This window comes from Canis lupus, chromosome 22, assembly GCF_011100685.1.
Source record: "Canis lupus familiaris isolate Mischka breed German Shepherd chromosome 22, alternate assembly UU_Cfam_GSD_1.0, whole genome shotgun sequence".
Lineage (NCBI taxonomy): Eukaryota > Metazoa > Chordata > Mammalia > Carnivora > Canidae > Canis > Canis lupus.
Window position 1 is genome coordinate 42,613,129 of NC_049243.1, and position 14,099 is coordinate 42,627,227.

Here is a 14,099-nt window from a genome sequence, read left to right on the forward strand (position 1 = left end):
GTACTGGGAGTGAATGTTATGAACCCTCACTTCTTTTGACAATTAGGTTTCCGAGAATTCTGGAATTTCCTGAACCACAGCGCGCAGAGGGAGGTGCTCCCGAGTGGGCTCCTCTTCCCCGCGTCGTGGCTGTCGACGAGGTTCTTTCCGAGCCGAGCCGAGCCGAGCCCTGCCCTGCGCGCAGCGGGGCCAAGCCCGGTCGCCCAGCGCCGCGGGCTGCGCGGGAGGAGGGTCAGGTCCTGCGGCCGCGCCACCTCCGCGCCGCACGCGCTTGGGCTCGCACGCGGCCGCCTTACGGAAGCGCGTCTCCACGAGGTGTGTGTCCCCGGGTCCCGGGCGTAAAGCACTGATCTCTGCTTTAAAACGACCTGTGTGCACGGAGCGAGCCGCTGGCTTTCATGGATCTTCGGTGCGTGTCGGCACGAAGCAGGCCCCTAATTACCACCGAGACGCGCCGTGGGCGAGGCAAAGTGGAGAACGGGAATGCCGTCGCGTCCACGTCGAGCCCCGGCGAGAGCAGAGCCCCCGCGGAGCCGCAGGAAGCGTGCGCTTCCCGGAGGGTGTGCGGCGCGCGGGGGTCTGCACGCGCGCAGAGCTAGTTAACGGAGGGCGTGCCGGAGGCGTGGCGCGAGGTGTCCGGGCGAGGCGCTCCGCGCGGCGGGCGGCGGCGGCGGCGGCGGCGGCGGCGGCGGCGGGGGGCGGGGGCGGGCGGCGGGCGGCGGGGAAGCGCGGCCGCCGAGAGGCAGGGCAGCGGCGCGCGGAGCTGCGCGGCGCGGCTCCCGGCTCCCGGCTCCCGCTCTCCCGGCCGCTTCGCCCGAGCCGCCGTGGGCGGGGCCTGCGGTGATTGGCGGGCGGGCGGGGAGGTCGGAAGTACTTTGTTTTTTATGCTAATGAGGGAGTGGGGCTTGTCCGTATTTACGTTGAGGCGGGAGCCGCCGCCCTTCATTCACCCACATGGCCCTTCGAGGTGCTGCCGCCGCCGCCCGACCTGCGCCTTCGCGCCACTTCGCGCCCTCGGGCGAGGCCGAGGGGGTGGGGACGACCCCCGCCGCGGAGCCGCGGCTCGCGCCCCTCGCGAAGCCCCTTGGCGGGGCGGGCCGGCCGGCCGGCCGCACCCCCGGCCTGGGGCCTCCGGTCGTAGTAAAGCGGAGGCGGGTGGGGAGGCGGGAGCGAGAGCCCGCGGCGGGCGAGGCGAAGATGGTGGCGGCTACTCCTCCTGGTGAGTCTGCCCGCCCCTCCGCCGAGTGAGTGAAACCTGTTGTGTGCGGCCCCCGTCCGGAGGGAGGGAGGGCGGGCGGGCGGGCGGGTGGGGCGGAACGGCCCGGGGCAGCGTGGCGGCGGCGGCGGCGGCGTGGCCGGGGGCCGGGGCCGGGGGCCGGGGGCCGGGGGCCGGGGGCCGGGGCGGGTCTCGGGCCGTTGGCCGCCCCGGCGTGTGGCAGCCGCGACTTGCTGCCCCCGTCGCTCGCTCGCTCGCCCGCCCGCCCGCCCGCGGGCTGGCGCAGGGGCAGGGCCGGGCCGGGCCGGGCCGGGGAAGGCGAGGGTGGGAGGGGGCGGCGCGCGCGCGGCGGCCGCGCCCGGGACCCGCGCGGACCCTGCCTGGGCCGGCCCGGCGGGCGGGTGGGCGCGCGGCGCACACAATGGCCCCTCGGGGAGGGCACGCGCGAGGCCCGCGCCTCCTCCGGGGCCCGGGGCGCACGCGGGCCGCGGGGTCCCCGGGAAGGGAAAGTTTCTCCCGGGGGCGAGAGTTAAAGCGCCTCCAGAACAAAGCGGCGGCGGCGGCGGCAGCGGCACATGGGGCAGGCCGCGGGCCGGGAGGGGGCGCGCCCACGAGGTACCTGCGCGCCGGCGGGCGGCGTGGCGTGGGCGGGAGCCCGCGGGCCCCCAAACTTTGTGCGCGCGAGGGTGGGCGGAGGGCGCGGGAGCTCGCGGCGGCGCGGCCTGGACGCCACCCCCACTCCGCGTGGGCTTTGTTACCCCGCGTGGGCAGTCCCCGGGCTGGGCTCGCAACTTCCCGGGCCGTGGCCCGCGGAGCAGGCCGGGGCCGGCCTCGGGGGCGGCGCGGGGCCGCCTTCGCCCGTGTGCTGGCGGGGAGCGCGGCGCGGGAGGGCCGGCCCGGCTCGGCGGGAGCGGCGGCCGCGCCGCCATGTTCCTGCGGGGCGGGCTGCGCGGGGGTGAGGGCGGGGGACATGGCGGCGACTGCGCGCCGCCGCCGATTGTTCCCGGCTTAGGCCTCGGGCCGCGTGCGACGGGCACCGCAGTCGCGGAGCCCCCGCCCCTCTGGGCCGGGCTGGGGGGGGGGGGCGGGGGACACAAAGGAGGGGCGGCGCGCCCGCGTCCCCGCCGCGCTCGGGCCTCGGCGCCGCCGGTCGCCGCGCGGCTGCCGCCGGGAAACGGGGAGGTGGTGGGGGGGGGGGCGGGGGGATTGCCGCGTCCGGCAGGGCCCGGCTCTGACCCACCGCCCCCTGGCGGCCGCTCGGGGAACCGCAGGGCCGCGCACCCCCTTGTGCGACATGTGCTGCCGGCCCGGGCTCCATGAGCGAGGCGGGCACTTTGCAGTCTCGAGTGTTCCGCTCCCTTTTCTACTCCGGAGCCCGGAGCAAAGGGGACGGGAACGGGAGAGGGCAGGCTCGTTCTTGCAGTATCACCAAAAGAAAAAATTATCCGCATGCCATCCCGACCACATCAGTTGGGGAAACAACTCTTTATCCCGGCTTGCAGCCACGAGGTCTTGATTGGGGGAGGGGTAGTAAAGAATAGTCCTTTGGCTGCTGCCTTTCCCTCTCGTCGGAGCTGTAGAGTTAACGATTGCTGTGGGTTATACTGGAAGTATTTCAGGATCTTTTTAAATAAGACGTGAGTCCAGTACCTGTGGGTTTTTCAACTTTATTCTCTTAGCACGCTTTCACCCGTAATACATTGTTGGTCTTTTAAACGCTGCCAGGGTTGCTTGGCTACGTTAGCCTCGGTTTAGCAAATGGATGTAACTAATCGATAGAAGGGTGTTAGAAAAGAGTAAATTTAAGTATGGGCCTGGAGGGTGATGATAATTTTCAGCAAATATGTTTGTCTTTTTTTTTCCCTGTTTCCCCACCCCCCATCCCAGTCATACACGTGGACCTAAACTGCACCAGAAGCTTTTTCTAAGGATACTTGCTGAGAAGAAAGTTTTCCCTAGTGGGTAAGTGTATTCTAATTTTTTTTTCTTTTGACTTTCCTTTTAAGACAAATTCTTTAATATTTTATTTCAGTAAATAAGATGGGATTGGGTTTTCAGAGAGTGAAATGGGTGTCTTGTACTTTGTCCATTTTACCTTTTCTAGAAAATTAACTCTGGATTGGCTAAATTTTAAGTTAATAAAAGTACAATGCAGATACCATGTAAGTTTTTGGAAACTGATGCACAGTTTACAAAATGTAATTTCAGAACTGCTGTAAGTTCAGTGGTAAAATAGTTCTAATTTGGAGTACATTTTCAAGCTTCAAAACCATTTAAACAGGATGTTTTTAAGTTGTACGCCAGCTAATACACTTGAAATACAGTCTGCACAGTCATTTTGTTGATCAGTTTGCCAAGTATTTGCTAATTGGAAGACGGAAGAAAAGAAAAATGTTTCGCCACGTGGATATGAAGATTCCCCTCTAAAAAGGTACATGAATCAGATTGCCCAGTTGATCTAATTCTCATTCATTTGCAGTCTAATCTTGACTTTTTTTTTTTTTTTTTTTTTGAGTATGTCTTTGGGAACCTCCAGGTAAAAGAAGAGCCACCAGTTTCTCTGACAGTCTTTAGAATGGATGGTTAAGATTGTCTTATGAAAACGATTATTCTTTTTTACTTTTAAGGTCTAAATGTGTTTGTGAATGAAACCTGCAGGTTTGAGATCATTCATTTTTCTCTTCCCCACTAGGGACTGTACTGAATTTTGTCTGTTTTCTAGCTCTTAAGAGTTGGAGGTGTTATTCTATCTAATTATTTATTTCAGATTTAGCAGGACCAAACAGAACATCACCTTGTAAGACTGAAGACTGTGACCAGTCAGAATAATGTCAAAGTGCTTACAGTGCAGGTAGTGATATGTGCATCTACTGCAGTGAAGGCACTTGTAGCATTATGGTGACAGCTGCCTCGGGAAGCCAGGGTGGGCTTTCAAGCGCAGGGCCTGCTGCTGCTGAGTGCTTTTTGTTCTAAGGTGCATCTAGTGCAGATAGTGAAGTAGATTAGCATCTACTGCCCTAAGTGCTCCTTCTGGCATAAGAAGTTATGTTTTCATCCAATAATCCAAGCCAAGCGAGTATATAGGTGTGTGAATGCTTTTTGTTGCAGTCCTCTGTTAGTTTTGCATAGTTGCACTACAAGAAGAATGTAGTTGTGCAAATCTATGCAAAACTGATGGTGGCCTGCTATTACCTTCAAGTGATTTTTACTAATTTTGTGTACTTTTGTTGTGTCGATGTAGAATCTGCCTGGTGTCTCTGACGTGACAGCTTCTGTAGCACTAAAGTGCTTATAGTGCAGGTAGTGTTTCGTTATCTACTGCATTATGAGCACTTAAAGTACTGCTAGCTGTAGAACTCCAGCTTCGGCCTGTCGCCCAGTCAAACTGTCCAGTTACTGAACACTGTTCTATGGTTAGTTTTGCAGGTTTGCATCCAGCTGTGTGATATTCTGCTGTGCAAATCCATGCAAAACTGACTGTGGTAGTGAAAAGTCTGTAGAAAAGTAAGGGAAAATCAAACCCCTTTCTACACAGGTTGGGATCGGTTGCAATGCTGTGTTTCTGTATGGTATTGCACTTGTCCCGGCCTGTTGAGTTTGGTGGGGATTGTGACCAGAAGATTGTGAAAATTAAATATTACTGAAGATTCGACTTCTACTTTAAAATGTTCCAGAAGTATAAAGTATTTAAAAAAAAAAAAAAGCTAATCTTTGTCATTTTAATTATCTCCTCAGTGTGAAATTCATATATACAAGTTTTCTTTAAAATGAAGTTTTGTCATAATTTTGTGCTAAAACATTCCACCTCTGAAGTTGCATGTCAGATTTGACTGAGTTTTTACTATATTTTTTTTTTTTTCTGATTAGATTTATTTACTTAGTGTTCAATTGTGTCTGTAAAGAAAATTTTAATACTACGGTGTTATTTTGCAAAGTTTGGATATTGCTTTTTGCTTTTTTGGAGATGGTATTTGCAATGTCTTAATCTTAAAGGGTAATAAATTGTTATTTGTATATTTAAATTTGGTGAAAAAAATCAATAAATTTGGTGAGAGTATTCTGTTTAAAGCAATGTATAAAGAAAGTTGTGGGAGTTGGTTGGTGGTTTTTAAACATGTTAACATTTGGAAGGGGGCGGGGTTGTCTTGTGTTTCCAGTAAACATACTGTTTAACCAGTACTAGTGTTCTTAATGTGTAACTGTTAACTGGTTACGTGCTCGTTTTCTTAGTAATTTATGTTGTATAAACTGCTAGTGGTCCTTAGACTGTCTTTAGCTTTCTGGAACTTAAAAAAATGAGAGTTCAAAAGAAAATAAGACACTGGTGCTAAATGGAGTGACAAATATATGTATGAGTACATGTCTATAATGCCAAGAGTATAGGTGCATGGGAGTCTGAAATTAGTTTATCTCTAAGTCTGTACTACTATTGCTATCCTTCTCCCTTCAAAAACCAGACTTTTGCAACAATAGGTGGTTTAGGCTTCTGTGACTCTGTCACTGGAGTAAGACCCAAGCAATGGCCGGTAAACAGTGCTTTATCCAACATGTTTGCCTTTTCTTTCCTATGTTTTGTGCCTAGCCTGAGTCTGTCTCACCTGTGTAGAAAATGCTTTATCCAACATGTTTGCCTTTTCTTTCCTATGTTTTGTGCCTAGCCTGAGTCTGTCTCACCTGTGTAGAAAAATGTGGGTTAACTTGAGAACCGTCAAAATTTTATAGGATCTGTTGTTAAAATTGGGTCCAAGCTGGATTTTGGAGGAAAGCTGTTAACTTAGTAATATGGAGTAAATTTTCTGTAACTTAACTTATTATATCATCTGGTATATTTAGAAGATGCCTTTTTAAAAATAGATTACATAGTCTAACATGGAAAGTTTTAACATCTAACCCTTTTTTAAGAAATTTAATCATGGATTCCCGAATAGAAAGGTAAGAGTTTTTCATAGTTCTGGAGTTGATTATTAAAAGGTAATTTTCCAGAGAGAAAGAAAATACTAAGAATTGTGCAGTGATTTATACAATAGAAATATAATTGTTTCAGAGTTCTTAAATATTTTGAAGGAGATCTTAAAATAGTTTTTGATTAATTAATGACAAATAACTACTTTAAACTAGATGTTCTCAAAATCCAGTTAACGTTAGCATGTCTGATAGTAGTGTGTAGAATGAGGTGCTGTGGTGATTACTGGAAAAAATAATGTTTACATGTACCAAACCATATAGTTATATTTTAAAGCTTTTGGAGGAAATACAGTAGCATTACTGTTGAAGTAAAACAATGATAAGAAGCTTTCCAAAAAAAAAAAAAAGAAGCTTTCCAGAGGATTCCTTCATATGCTAAAATGTCAGATTATAGTAAGATCCTGAATGGTTAACTTTTTCTCTCTAGATGGTGAACCTAAGAACTCCATTTAGACCTTAATTAGGCTTCACATCTAATAAACAAGTTAATAGATGGGTATATGTTTTCTTCTAGAGTTGGCAGTAAAGCTGATGTTATCCAGGGTTTACTAGGAATTGAATTTTTGTTTCTGGTTTTAAATGTGGCAAAGTTTATGTTCTTGATGATTCTGTTAAGATAGTCTTACTAGACATGACAGCTTAGTTTTCAAGTAGGGCTAACAAAAAGCCATGCGAATACAAGTTGAACACATTGTAGTTGATAATTGCCTGCCTCCTCTCTAACTGAGCTGGGGGAGAAAACTAACCTTTTTTGTGTTTTTAACCTTGTAAGTATTTCTTAAGACTATTTTCAGGAAAAAAATAAGTATACTTTTTTGCATGTTCTGCATGTATGATTCTTAGTCTTTGTTTAAGAGGAAAGCACTTAAAGCTTTACAAATTATTTTTCAAAGTTGCTTGCAAAGTAGTGATTTTACTAAAAACTTTGAGATCTTCATTTTACAGGCAAACCTGTCTAAGCAGAACAAGCCAGACTTGGGTTTTCCCCTGTAGTTTGAAGAGCCCTACAGAATGATTCCTGACAAAATGCAACCTGCAATTGCCTGGAGAAAATTCAGTGTTACATTTCAAGTTTATTATGTATTTGATGAAATATTGTTCTGTTAGTAATGGACAACTATGGTGTAGTTGTCTAGCATTAGAAAATTACCCTCTTAGCTGAGCAGTAAAGGTAAGGAGAGTCCCAATTACACAAGGCCAGTATTTGGTGTCCCAACTAAAAATATTATCATGTCTACCTGAGTCTTTGCAGATTATTTTTCAGCTTAGAGGTCGTTTAGCTTACACTGCTTTAAGTCTGAATTACTGTAGTTTTCTGTTAAGTTCAGTTCTGAATGTAATAGTCCTTGTGAGTTTTCAAGGACAACTAAGATGGATGTATCCCATGAATTCTAGGACTGTAGGAAAATTGTTAAAGAAGGCTTGGTTTTCTTTTTCTAGTAATTTAAACAGGCACGGCTTTCACAGTCATACTTCTGTATTTGCTACTTAGTCCTGCTGTTTGAGTTGTTTTGGTGCGTTTAATGTAAATAAATAAAATTACATATTTCAACACTGTTTGTTAAGAAATTGTCCAGAATGAGCATATTGAAATAAAAATTTCAAGGTTATTCTTAGTTGTGGCAGTTTTTCTGGTGTTTTTTGTTACTATAAATAATCCAAACATCTTTGCTTAACAATTGGAGGTAGTTGGGAAGTTGGGAATGGGTACTGAAGTGATTTATTCTTGTATTACCTTACTCAGTATCTGTGGCATCAGCATTTATATCTTAATTTTACAGACGAAGTGAAATCAGGAATATTTACCTGCAAAGATAACGACACATAAATGGACTCTGGATTAAAAACCCAAGTCAGTAATTACTCTGTACAAAAGGTCTTCCTCTGTTTGAATTTACTTGATTGGGAGATTTGAGTTTTTGGTATATTAACTTAAAAATGTGATAAGGGCTCCAAGTACACTTTTTTTTAAGTAACAGATCATAGGCACTTAAAATCCAATGGAGATATTAATTTAGTATGTGGCATCTTCATTTTGATTATACTGAGATACTGTCTACATGTTAATAGTTTTATGTTTTGTTCTTGGGGTTTTTTTTTTTTTTTTTTTTTAACCTATTGATTGCATTGAAGTTTAAGCTGAGAGAGGAAACCAAAGTGTGTGAAGTTCTAAACAACTGCTTTTAGTAAATACCTAAATATTTGGTAATAGGTTGTTTTTTAATGGATTTGTTTGTACTGTATTTAAAGCAAACTGAGATGTTCAGCAGTTTGTACAATTTATAGTATTTTTTAAAGATTTATTTATCCATGAGAGAGAGGCAGAGACCTAGGCAGAGGAAGAAGCAGGCTCCATGCAGAGAGCCCAGTGTGGGACTCGACCCCAGGACTTCAGGATCACACCCTGAGCGGAAGGTAGACACTTAACCACTGAGCCACCCAAGCATCCCCAATTTCTAGTATTTTAAAAATAAGCTGAAAATCGAGATTTTTAAGATAAACTTTGCTTGTGGCCACTAAAGCACTTCTAAAAAAACAATAATTCTAGCCCTGTGCAGTTTTGAATGCTTTAAAAAATAATTAAATGCCAATATAATTATGGGCTGTCTTTAACAGGGCAAGTATTTATGGTATGGAGGCAAAACAAAAACTTGAGGTTGGTAGCAACTGATGCCAAACCAAATGTTCAATAAGCTGTCTCTACTATTAATGCATGCCTAGATTTAATGCGTACGCTTAGTGGAAAATGAGCATGTACTAGTGTACATGCTTGTTTATAAAAAGTATATATGCTATGAAATTGTTACAGATAGTGTTGTGTTTAATTAGACTAAATGACATTCAGAGATTCTTAAGTTCCACTCAAACTTTAAAGGAATCCTTCTGTACTTAGTTGAGTGTAACCTATGTGGGAATACCAACAGATGGGGGTAAACTGGACTTTAGAATGTTGTCAAGAAGAATAAAGGGATGTTTGGGTGGCTCAGGGCGTGGTCCTGAGATGGAGTCTTGTGTCAGGCTTTGTGCGTGGAGCCTGCTTCTCCCTCTGCCTGTGTTTGTTTCTCTCTGTGTTTCTCATGAATAAGTTCTTTAAAAAAAAAATGTCAAGACTAGATGAAAATTGCCTATTTAGATCGAGGAGGTATGCTGCTTGGACCACTGGATACCTTAAAAGTCCTCAACAAAGTCCAGAATGCAAAGGCCGTGTTCAGGGAATACCATTGCTGGAATCTAGAGTGGTTATACGTTTAAAAAGATAAGGTTCTTAACCACAGTTGGGCATTATAATTACCCAAAGATACTTTTCAAAATACAGAGTCCTGGAACTTTAATTCAGGTGCATAAGAATGAATCCAGAAAGTGAGTAGGGAGTGCTAGGAAGACCAGGATTTGAGGAATTGGTTGATTTTGAACTGTTTTAAGAATATACTCTAAATCATCCAAAATGATGAGCCATATGAGTGCAGCACATCAAAGCAGTACCTTGAATTAGTGGAGGTGGCACACTGAATAGGAGTAGAGAATACACATTTCATGTTTTATATACTTTTTTCATGACTATTTTGCTTGGCATGAACCTTTTGGCTAGTGCCAACCTTAAATTTGTTTCTGAATCCACAGGCTTTTTCTTTCTTCCAACTTTATGTAGTAAATAGTAACTCTTTTCTGCTCAAGTCCTAGACCAACTTCGTAAATACCTTTGTGCTGGACGTGGATCTCCTTGGGGGTTCAAATTAGTGGCCACACTGGTCTATGGGTCACTCTGGGCAAATGATTTTCTAGTTCTCCAAAGAACTGTCAAATTTGTACCATCAAACATCAAGATGTTCTTTGATAATTTAGAATTTTAAATGGAAGGGATGTAGTTTCTTCCATGCTCTGAATGTTTCTGAACTGACTTTGCCCTTGCCAGTACTGTGGTAATAGTATAGACGACTTTTAATTAGAATATAGAACATAATTAGCCCCCCAGCTCACTCAATCCTCTGTGTAAGACCTTAAACTGCTCTGTCTCCCCTCATCCCCACTCAACTCCAGTCTGACTTTCTTTATGAACTTTGCACATGCTCTTCTCTTTGGAAAAACTACCCTCTCAGCTATGTGATTTAATCCTGCTTCTAGTCTCTGCACAAATACCAGATCAAACTAGTTCTCAACTACATTCTCTATTTTTTTTCTCCAGGTCACTTTTCCTAATAGAAGACTAGTAGTTTAGTTTCACTTGGGATCATGTTAGAAATGCAGAATCTGAGGCCCTTCCCCGAACCTGAATTGGCATCTTCTCTTTAAAATCCTGTGGCCCCCACTCCCTTCTAGGATGCTTTGTGAAGGTAGGGATTTAAAAGTGGTTCGTTGATACATATTCAGCACCTGAAACTGTCTCAGCACATAGAATTTACTTAGTAGTAAGTCTTGCATAAACCAGTGGAAATGCCCACAGGTGAATAGGACTGCTTAAATGAGACTGGTTCAGTGGAGGTTAACAGGGAAAACCAAAGACCTTGGTCTTCAAGGACATACTGGACTTAAGAAAGGTCTAGTAATAGATTATCACTAAGGTACTTTACAATGATTAACAATCAAACATCTGGCAGAAGGGATTCAAGTAGTGTTGGTGAGTAGGAGACTGACTAAATCACAGTATCTAGTAATCCTCTAGCAAGAATGAAAACTTAAATGTCTGAAGCTTCAGGAAAATAGAAAACCTTCCCTTCTATGTTCCATTTGTGTGGCAGTGTTTTGGTGATGTTGGAAGTAAAGGTTAAACTTGGATCTCACAAAATGAGTAACTGACATTCAGACTATCAGGGTAAAGGAGTGCACTTGCCAAACTGGTACCAAGTAAGGTAAGCTTGATGTGACTGTGCTTAGTGACAGGTTCTCAACATGATTTTGTTGATTGGATGAAGTAAGGCTTTGTCTTGTATTTTCTTTTACCACTCTTCTCTGTTCTCTAAATTCAGATCCCACCCCTCCACCCCCCACCCCCCCCACACACACATTTTTTGGTTATCCAGCAATTTAGCATTCTTAAAATGTCACAGTGTGTACCAAAATACCATATGGTGTTCTAACTTTTAAGTTTCACGACTAGCAGAAGGTGTCAGGAATACAAAGAAGCCTTACACTGATAGACTGGGCCTTGATGAAATTCTGAATTGTCTTTTTGATGCGTTAGGACAAAGCATGTAAGGCCAATATGCCTCAAGAATATTGTTTGTGGTGTAAGGAAATGTTCATAGTAAAGCTGAGGGAAAACCAGGTACCTTCTCAGGTTAATTTTAGAGAACAACATACAGAAGCTGCTATGGCAATTTTTGCTTTCTCAAAACTACACATGTCTGTGTAGTTCATGTTGTCTGTAGGCCCCAGGAATGTGCAGACTCCAATTTGAAGACTTGTTGGAAGTCACCACGTGGTACCAGCTAGCTGGTTGAGAAATTTAAGGAACTACTGAGAACCCTAGAGTAGTGTTTAAGAGGAAAACTTCCTGGTTTGAGTACCAGCTTCCCCTTTAGTAACTTAGGCAAATTTATCTTTAGTTTTCCCACCTTGGAGATAATAGCTATCATAGTAGTACAGGTTAACATCCAGCCAAAAACAAATCTGCATTTGCCCCACATTCAAAACAAGTTAAGCTTTGCTTGGCTTGGACAAATATAGGTGTCCGATCCACTTGAAATAATCCGAGAGGTAAAATCATGTTCAGGCCTGGTCCTTTTGTGGCATTGGCAGTGACAGTGACTGCTTTACCTCCCAAAGCAAGCAGGATACTTGGGGTGGTGGATGGATGAGGGAAAAATAATTATGAACAGAATGCTGAGGATGGAGGAATACATCCCAGCTGCCTTCAAATGGTGAGATTTCAGTGAGACGAGTGGGGGAGAGAGAATTTTCAGGTGGTGGAGCACATGTCAGAGCACATGTCAGAGAGGCAGATATTTGTTACCAGGCCTAAGATGCCTTCACCTGCACGTGGCATGGCTGTTTGAGCTTCTAAGTCTCAGTTTAAATGTCTCCTGTTGAGGCCTTCCTTCATTACCCTACTTGAGTCTCCATCTATTACTTGTTCCATTCAAAGCACAATGCAAACTTATTTTCTTAAGAGTTCTATAAGCCAAAGTTCTCAGCACAGGTCTCTTAAGGTTAACATTAATGTGTTGGAGATGTATTTCTGGAGGCTGTAGAAGAGGATGTGTTGCCTTTTTTATCTTCTAGAAACTACTTAGCATTCCTTGGTTCATAGACCCTTTCTCCATCTCAGATCTAGCAGCCATGGGCCAACTCTGCATGTCACATTATTACAACTTCAGTCCTCAATTCTCCCTCTGACCTCTCCTGCCTCCCTTTTCCTTTTTTAAGGACTCCTGTGAAGTAAGGACAGTGAACCCACCCAGATATTCCAAAATAATCTTATTCTAAGGTTAACTGATCAGCAGCCTTTACTTTACTTTGCCGTGTAAACTATTGGCAGGTTTCAAGGATTAGGGCAGGGGTATTTTTGGAGGCCATTCATTATTCTACCTACTATGCGTCTCCTCCTCATGAAATTATGCTACCTTTGGACAATACTATAGCCCCAGGCCTATTATGATTTTATTGAGACTGAACTTAAGTTAATGAATTAAGGAAAATATATTTAGCAATTCAGTGAAAGAAAAATAGAACTCAGACTATCTTAAGAATTTCCCTGTGTGGCATTTAAATGTCAGTTTATAAAGGTTCAATCAGAAAATGATTATTCATAAATCCAATAACTACCCTGTTGGCATTCTTGTCTGAGTAAAACGATGTCAGATAAAAAGGGCTCATAGTATATATCTCAAACCCATCCTAGAAAAAAATTGTAGACTGCATCAGTCTACCAACAGATTAAAGACCTCCAGAATGGAAAAATGAAATAAATATTTAACCAATTAAACATGTAAATATTAAAGAACTACTTTAAGAAGTAAAGATAACAGGCTATAAAGAGATCATTAGAGTGTAAAATCTCAAAATTAGAAAAAACTGGGAAATCAGCCATTGAAGACAGGTGGAAGGTAAATAATTTGTCTTTTGTTAATTAGAACAGAAAAGGTTTGGTTAGTTTTATTTCAGAGCAAATACTAGCAGAAAAAAAAAACCCCACTAAACTTTGAATTTACTAGAAGTGTTAATAAGGCAACTCACAAAGCAAAGGAAACAAAAGCAAGAGAATTTTAACAAATTTAGCACAGAAAATTTTTTTAAGTAGTTTGTGTTTTGGCTCAAACAGATATACTTAAGTTTTATAACCTGCAAGCTTTATTTGTAGCCTATTGGACATGAAGCAGGTGGTGGTTTGGCCATGCTCAAGGGTAAGCCCTGGCCCACCTTTAGTGCTCTCTGGCCCGGCAATAACAACGGTTACATGTGTGCTCCTTGAAAACAACAAGCAGATTCTGTTTTTTATTCCCCAAGTGCAAAATAAGGCATTCGGTAAATATCTGTTGAAAGAATCGAAGATCACCTCCAAATATTATTTTACAATCAGCGTATTTTCTGGTTCACCACAATAGATTTCCATACCATCCTTAATCCTCATCTGATGTCAAATTTTGTCCAAAGTGTGAAGATTATGCTTGCTTACTTTTTTTTCTTCTTTCTTTCTTACTTTGATGTAAAGGGTAGAAAAAGTCTGTGTATGGCAGCAGGGAGGAGCGCTGTGTGTAATGGAAAGGTTAGTCTGTGCGCATCTATGTGTGATGCGTAAATTGACGGGTGGCTGAATGGAGTGCAGTCATGACCTGGTGGCTTCTGGGAGCTTTACTAGCCAGGCATAATGTGATAGGGTTCAGAGCAGATTCAGGCAGAATAACTCACAGCCAGTTTTCCGGCTTTGTAATTGAGGAGATGGGATCCATGACATCAGGTCCACTACCTTTCCTTTTTACTT

The 14,099-nt window shown here is 44.6% G+C and overlaps 1 long non-coding RNA gene and 6 other non-coding genes across 7 annotated transcripts; all 7 read left to right on the plus strand.

Annotated features, from left to right (window-relative positions):
• Positions 1-1,152: 1,152 nt before the first annotated feature.
• LOC119865213 lies at positions 1,153-7,797 on the plus strand. Its single transcript, XR_005376461.1, has 3 exons — positions 1,153-1,219; positions 3,104-3,178; positions 7,127-7,797. It is a non-coding gene; the product is annotated as an uncharacterized LOC119865213 (long non-coding RNA).
• On the plus strand, positions 4,049-4,107 carry MIR17 (microRNA mir-17). The gene has a single exon (NR_049279.1). It is a non-coding gene; the product is annotated as a microRNA mir-17 (primary transcript).
• MIR18A (microRNA mir-18a) lies at positions 4,174-4,265 on the plus strand. Its single transcript, NR_049418.1, has one exon. It is a non-coding gene; the product is annotated as a microRNA mir-18a (primary transcript).
• On the plus strand, positions 4,334-4,391 carry MIR19A (microRNA mir-19a). Its single transcript, NR_049280.1, has one exon. It is a non-coding gene; the product is annotated as a microRNA mir-19a (primary transcript).
• On the plus strand, positions 4,498-4,556 carry MIR20A (microRNA mir-20a). The gene has a single exon (NR_049281.1). It is a non-coding gene; the product is annotated as a microRNA mir-20a (primary transcript).
• Positions 4,634-4,692, plus strand: MIR19B-1 (microRNA mir-19b-1). Its single transcript, NR_049282.1, has one exon. It is a non-coding gene; the product is annotated as a microRNA mir-19b-1 (primary transcript).
• MIR92A-1 (microRNA mir-92a-1) lies at positions 4,750-4,808 on the plus strand. The gene has a single exon (NR_049283.1). It is a non-coding gene; the product is annotated as a microRNA mir-92a-1 (primary transcript).
• Positions 7,798-14,099: the final 6,302 nt, after the last annotated feature.